The sequence below is a fragment of the Branchiostoma lanceolatum genome, chromosome 2 (genome assembly GCF_035083965.1).
Source record: "Branchiostoma lanceolatum isolate klBraLanc5 chromosome 2, klBraLanc5.hap2, whole genome shotgun sequence".
Classification (NCBI taxonomy): domain Eukaryota; kingdom Metazoa; phylum Chordata; class Leptocardii; order Amphioxiformes; family Branchiostomatidae; genus Branchiostoma; species Branchiostoma lanceolatum.
Window position 1 is genome coordinate 23,035,228 of NC_089723.1, and position 7,510 is coordinate 23,042,737.

Below are 7,510 nucleotides of genomic sequence, written 5' to 3' on the forward strand. Positions count from 1 at the left end.
ATATTTAGTTTCAATAAGACAATCTTCAGAATGATGAACGTAACACTTAAACGAACTTTAAAGTCTCCAGGTGTGCTTTCCCCACCATGTTTCCGATCCGAGTAATGATCTTGGAGTTAGCTCATCATGTCTTGTCCTGCAAGATTTGTTTTATCTGCTTCTCAATATCGTCGACGTTCCTGTAGAACTGACTGTCCGAGACTGACCCATATGTAGCTTTTATGACGTTGAGTGTTGACGGTCCGATTTGTTACCTTAGTGTTTACAACTTGTGATGGCATGTCCCAATCTTTGCGCCTCGGAGCAGCGGTTTGCATGTGAGGCCAAAGTCGCATGGGCACAGCCACGTGATTTCCCTGCCGCCGAACGGATAGGGGATGCCTTGTGGGTTGACCTGACAGAGTTGTCCCCACTCTCCGAGTTTCTTGCAGACGGTCAGTGCCCCCTTTGGGCCCCAGAACGCACAGCAGGTGTCAAGTGACTTGTAACGTATGCAATGATCGTCGCTGCGACATTCCTGCATGGAGAACACAGTACGGAATATTCACATTCAACAAGTCGCACTCTATTAGAACCCGCTGCGGCGCACACAATGGCGGGGCTAGATCGTAATTTGGCGCCAAAGTGACTTCAATACAACAATTGCCCCATATACAGCCATAGAACTGTAGATTTTGAACAAGTTACACCGTGAAGGACCCCTACTCTTTTCGATAAGTGTGGTGGGTTCTTATTCCTAAGGCCACACCAATCTACATTGTTGGTTCTTGGCAATTTAATCATAAAGATACTGTATATGATAATACAGAAATCGCAAAAGCAGAGGAAAAGAAGAAAAGGTTAAATATGACTGTATTCACTCTATTGAAGTAAGTGCACCAAGGCCTGGTCCTCAGGCTTTAATATGTTTTTTTAGATCCAAGAATCAACAAATTAAATTGGTATGGCCTACATTGTAAGAGAGCATGCCTCAAGACCCCCAAGATTCATTACCTCTTTGGCAATTAACATTAATACCAAGGAGCTAATCCATCATTTGTGGCTTTGTACGCCGCAATCAGTAGGGTGTCTCGCACACAACCGAGAGGTCCCGGGTTAGAAACCACCGATATGCCCCAATGCTGTGCCCTTGGGAAAGGCACTTAACACGACTTTTCCAATAAGGTCTTCATTTGCATAGTTGATATCTAATAATATTTCTCTCTTCCCCAGTTACATGTGTCACATGTTTGAGAGTCCTATCCCTTGGGAAAGGCACTTAACACGACTTTTCCAATGAGGTCTTCATTTGCATAGTTGATATCTAATAATACACTCTCTTCCCCAGTTACATGTGTCACATGTTTGAGAGTCCAATCCTGGAATTTGGCAGATGTACAAACTTTCCTCATTGATTATGCAAATTAGATACTTATTTGCATAATAAGTATCTAATCATGTACATCATCACTCAAGCTATCTACTTACCAAAAATTATGACCATTCATCATGCCCTTTTTGAGTTATTCCCTTTCAAAGTCTGAAGCAAAACCTGCTCCTGCAGTTCCAAAAAAGCCGCTAGGGGGCCCAAACCTATGGAACTTACTCTCTGTCCAAATAGCTACCTACCAGATTAAAATCAGTTCCATAGCATGTCCAGAACACGAGATATCAAAACAGGAAGTTCCGCTGCAGTGCCTTGACAAGCACTTCTAGGTCTCATCAAGACCTACCCACCTACCAAATATCAAGACAATCCATCTAGGCCTTCTCGAGTTATGCTGGTCTTTTACATACATACAAACATACAAACGCTACCCTCTGCATAACCTTCTCGGCGAAGGTAATAATGATGTGAAAACGTTGTTCTGTAGTGCGACTCTTTACCAAGTGCTGCAGTACAGGTAAAATAAGGTCTGAAATAAAGCTTTTTTTAAGCCTATGGACGTTGACTTTTAACCAACAAATAACTGTAAATTTAGCGTCGTTTCTATTGGAGATCCGAATTCCCATGAAATCAGCTTGAAAAGGTATGGCGATTCAGAGGACAGAGGAATGCATCAACGCCAAGTGTTCCTGCCAGTTTACCAATGTTCCAACAAAGGACACACTTTAATCTGCTACAATTCTGCCACATTGGATGTTGCAAGCACTAAAGTCTTGAGTTGTAGGTAGGTCGTACGTCGGCTATGTCAATCATTAATAAGGCTTGTTTAGCGAATAACCATACGAGTAACCATGTAACGCCTTCACCACAAGGACACCTCTTGGTTACCTCAATGAAATGTCATGGTGGGTACATTTTCAGTAGCGTTTGTCTGTTAGTCAACAAGACAACTCAAGAACGGCTGGATGGGTTGGTTTCATATTTGATGTGATAGTAGGTTTCGACAAAAACTGGAAATGATAAGATTTTGGGCCCCCTAGCGGCTTCCCTAAATACTGTAGCGAAATTCCGGTTTTGATATCTCGTGTTCTGGACATACTATGGTCACGATTTTTTGGTAGTAAATATTTCTTTTGAACGAAAAGAAGTGACGTAAGTTTGGCCCCCTTGTCGCCAGTACAGGAATTGGAGGGGGGTTTTTGGGACAAAATTTTCCGAAGATATAAGAAGGGAACATCGGAATGTTATGATGTTTGGTATGTAGGTAGCTTAGGCAAAGATGTTCATAATGAAATACAACTTATGCAAAATAGAAGAACATCTGCATTATCAAAAATCATTACCATCCATCAAGCCCTTCTTGAGTTATTCCCTTTCGAAGTCAGACGCAAAACCTGCTCCTGCAGTTCCAAAAAAGCCGCTAGGGGGCCCAAACCCACACCACTTACTCTCTGTCCAAAGATCTATCTACCACTCAAAAATAAGTTCCATAGCATGTCCAGAACACGAGATATCAAAACAGGAAGTTCCGCTGCAGTACCGTAAGAAGCCGCTAGGGGGCCCAAAATCTCATCGTTTTTAGGTCTCATCAAAACCTACCAACATACCAAATACCAAGACAATCCATCAAGGCATTCTCGAGTTATCCTGTGCCACTACAAACAAACAAACAAACAGACAAACAGACAAGCGCTACCCTCTGCATAACCTTCTCGGCGAAGGTAATGAGGAAATTCTATCATAGCAGTTTTTTCAATGCAACTCTTGTCCCGGACATGCTATGGTCTGGACATTCGGGTTGCAGATAGCTTTTGACGTCAGGACCAATGGGGCAAATTTAATTTTGGAACTGCAATGGCATTTGCATAAAATTTATTACCGAAGTATTGTTTGCTTTCAATCTGATGATAGCATGAGGGGGTGTATCAACCTATGAGCCCTGTCACACATTCAGGACCTTCCCACGACTGTGCTCCCGACCAGGGTCAACGCTGGGTATACAGCAGCCTGGAATTCACCCTATTCTAGCTCCAGTTTTCACCTCTGATCGCATCAAAGAAAAATATGACTATCCCGAGATGGATTTTTTTTTAAATTCATAATAAGCTGGCGTAGACGATTTTCAAAGACTAGAAGGCAACTTTGCCGACCAATTCCCAACCGCAGGTGACTTTGCTAACTCCCATCCATGGTTCTGAGAATGATGGTCGGGAGATGATGGTCGACTATGTGTGACAGGGGCTGAGCGTCCGGCGGTCCTAACATGTAACCACTTTTCTTCAGACAATGTTGAAACGGATACGCACAATTTAGATTTAGTCAAGGTAGTTAAAATTGAACAAACAAACTTATATTTTGACAGAAATGTTTTATTAGAATAGTGTTCTACATTATGATAATAATAATGGTTCATTGTCAAAGTATCACTTGTCCAACAGCTTGCAGCAGCCATATGACTAAAATGACGTCCGGACATCGCAGCAATTATACTCAACATAATGCGGTAAACATGTTAAAATTACAAAACAAGTTTAACATAGGTTTAGTTTAAAATTATTATAAGTTTAAAGAGTTTAAAAGCTACTATTGCACTTGAGCGCTGGTGCTTGTGGTGTTAGAATTGTGTGGCAGTTTAGCTGTCAACCGTATCTGTCAGGGGCAGAAGCGTGACTGAGCAACTCGCCGCGAGGCAGGCCCAAGGCGCCCATAAAATCGTCGTTTAGTACATACGCTGAGAAATGGTTCTTCTCTTCGGTATGAATCATGCCAGGTCTAGGATTTCCAAGTTGAAGATACTATTAAAGAAGGTCTGGAGAACATAGCGTGAGGTTCTTAAAAGCAAAGCGTAAGTCAAAGCACTTGCCAACAAGTCGAAATGTAAAGGAATACGTGAATTGGTCCACTGGATTTCTGCGGACAATTGTGCCACAATATTAGAGCACGTACGCATTTAGAAAGTGATCATTTGGCGTCTACTAACACAACAATAAGTATATATACAATGTACTCACGATGCACTCGTCAACCTTTGCATACTTTCCGTTAATTACGTTTTGTTTGTTTTGTTTTTGTTTCGATTTGTTTGTAATGTATGTCTACCCGATAAATCACCTCATGGTGTAACACACCAGGTTTGCACGAGTACAAGCTGCATATCCGGGCAGATTTATTTAATCCACCAAAACAGCTGGGAAGGACCTCAACTGTTTTCGATAAAGGGTAATTTTCGATACGTGTGGTGGGTTCATTTGCGTGCTCTAGGTATGTCTCTCCTCAAACACGGGACCTCCATTAACATCCGACCCGAGAGACGTCCCTAACCGAAGGTAGGTACTCATTTTCACCTGAGTGAAGTGAGGGGGTTTTGTGTGCCTTTCTCTAGGGCACAATGTCAACGGGACAAGTCGGGGAACCCAGGATTCGAACCCAGGATCTCTGGGTTCTGGGCCAAGCACCCTGCCATTGCGACACCGCGACGCCACAGGTGAACTGAGAGCTCGACAATAATACGACAATCTTTGCTCGTCGAATTCTGACAATGTTATATCAAACTTTTATCGACATTTGAAGAAAAAGTATCCCATGGCCGGTGATGTAAAATGTTATAGGTTGCAGAAACACCATATGGAATTTGGGCAGTGTAAGATCAATCGCGAAAATATAGAAAATGAAAATTAAAGATTCCACTCAGACATACATCTTACGCAAAATGTAAGTGCTGAATGCTGATGCAAGGAAAAATGAACACAATTGGGAATTTCATAATTAGGCAATTTCTTGGGCTGGAAAAGTGAAGTCCCCTCTTTGATTGTAGACAAGCGTACCGGTCGAGGTTTTCGAGCGCTTATTCACTACCGTAAGAAAATGAATGCAATAGTAAAATCGTTTACTAAAAAAATAGAATACAGCAGATATAACTGATTGTCGCCAAACGACTGACCTACCCCGGTAAAGACCAGTCCTTGTCCTGCTCCATTCAGTATCATATACACCAGCAGGAGAAGAGAAGTCTTTGTGATCATCTTGACAAGAACTGGTGAACTGCTCCAACTGCAACTGTTTTATACGCGTGCTTACGTCAGTCATATCTACGCGCTCCACCCACACTCTCGGCAGCTAAGCCCAGTGCACATACAGAGCCTTTAGTGGCTTAATTCTCTCGTTGCTTTTTAAAGTTCCTACAACATCCGTAATGTAGCCCTTGTTTGAACCAAGGACCTCCTTGTTTGAACCGCCTTTCGGAACTCGTCAGGTTGCACTGCGCGCCAACCGTTCCCAAGGCATTCTCAGAACCTTGATACAACAAATGTGTTTCAAACCCAAGCAAGCGTGACACAGTCGGCCTTCATCTACGTTGGTGTGCTACCGGTCACGTGGCTATTTCTTTTGTAGGCTGTTTCAGAGAAATTATAAAGGAGACGATCCTTTCCATGGTAACAATAAATTGTCCCAAATCATCCTCTAATTGGTGTCCGGGGACGTGAGCGTGTAGTTTGATGACAGCCGTTTGGATGCTGTCAAAGAGTAATAACCTTGATTGTACATTCATGCTCTATCACGGGCTAAGTACAGGCATATATATAGATACAAAATACATGGTAATGTTCATATAATGACACACAGGACTTCTAATACTAAATTAAATCTAAAACAATTATTCTAAAACTACTCTAATACATAGGTTCGGCTTCTTCTCGTATCTTTGCGATGTTAGAAATATAAGTTGAGATGGACTTGTTTAATATGGTATGGTCATGATAAAAATGAATATTTGGACATAAATTGAAAGTGTGGAAACGTTCCCATGATATAATCAAACAAAACATTTCCATCGTTGCTAAAGTATATAGACTGCAATATACAATAAAGTGGACTTCATCGTCTACCTTATTTAAGTTACAAAATTGACAAATTCTTTGCTCCAGAGGCGTACGGTTGTGCCTTCCCGATTCGATACGCAGTTTATGACAGCTGATTCGTAGTTTGTAGATAAATATCAAATTGATGCCATCGGGATCGTTGAAATGTCTACACAGGATAAGTCGACTTAGTACCCCGGACATACATTGCCGTAATTAGTGTTCAAGGATTCACGGATACTTTTCGTGGTTGGTGATATCACATAAGGGACATTGCTGTTATGATATCATGTGATAATTGACAGGTAATTGAGATATGAAAACTCTGCAGCATCGAGTTAGCCTCCATAGCAGGCTCTGAACCGGCCTTTTTGGGGGCTAAATAATACACCTTTTGCAGTCAGCCCGTAACCATCACCCACCCCCGTAACCATTTTGCCATGTACCTAACGATAAACGATCTTAAAAAAAGTATAATCCCTTGGTAAAGAAATTATTGTTTCCTGATCTATTTGTTACATTATGTTTATAAATAACTACTATAACATTAAGCCCCTCTTACACATAATAGACCATAACCCCCGACCACTACTACGCTAACGTAAAATGACAAGATTACTCATTGAGTCTCCACTAGACGTCATTTGCCTATCGTTACAAAGAAAGTCATTGGAGATGTCGTATAGATACAGGTCTATTTGTCCCCAGGCCCTGGACCTTAAAACTTAGTAAGAAATAAAACGACCTTATGGATATTCAGTTTTAAGATTGGATAAAGCTGTAGCGGAATGTCTTATCTTATCTTTCCATGCAAACTCGTGGAAACTACGTCAATAGAGCTACGTCAATGTGATGACTATAAAACTTTGTCCATCAATTAAAATCGTTCTTGGTCTCTCAGAGATTCACGTTTAAGATTATTCTGCATGAAGTTGACAGTTCTTGTACCGGATTCCTTTACTTGAGGACAAAGCAATTTGATGGTTAAAGACTTTTTCATTATTTTCCTCCTCGAAAACGGAAGCACAGTGCTGATTTTGTTGTTTACTTGTAGTGTACGTTTTTTTTTTTTTTTTTCAAATGAACGTTTGAGTTTTTATCCTAAAAGAAACGGCCCGAGTATTAACGTGTAGGTGTGCACGTAGAAGTCTCCTGAGTACGAACACGTACCCGATCGGAAGTGAAAAGAGCGCCAGCCGTTACTACTAGAGTCGCTAAGTACCTATCATTTATGTCCCATCAGGGTAGTTAGGTCACTTGGTGTTACTGTCGTGTGTAAATCCTG

At 41.4% G+C, this 7,510-nt stretch overlaps 1 long non-coding RNA gene across 1 annotated transcript; it reads right to left on the reverse strand.

The window, feature by feature from the left end:
- Positions 1 to 226: 226 nt before the first annotated feature.
- LOC136428006 (uncharacterized) lies at positions 227 to 5,493 on the reverse strand. The gene is made up of 2 exons (XR_010754559.1): positions 5,311 to 5,493; positions 227 to 517 (listed from the first exon to the last, which is right to left on the reverse strand). It is a non-coding gene; the product is annotated as an uncharacterized lncRNA (long non-coding RNA).
- Between the last annotated feature and the right edge of the window lie 2,017 nt (positions 5,494 to 7,510).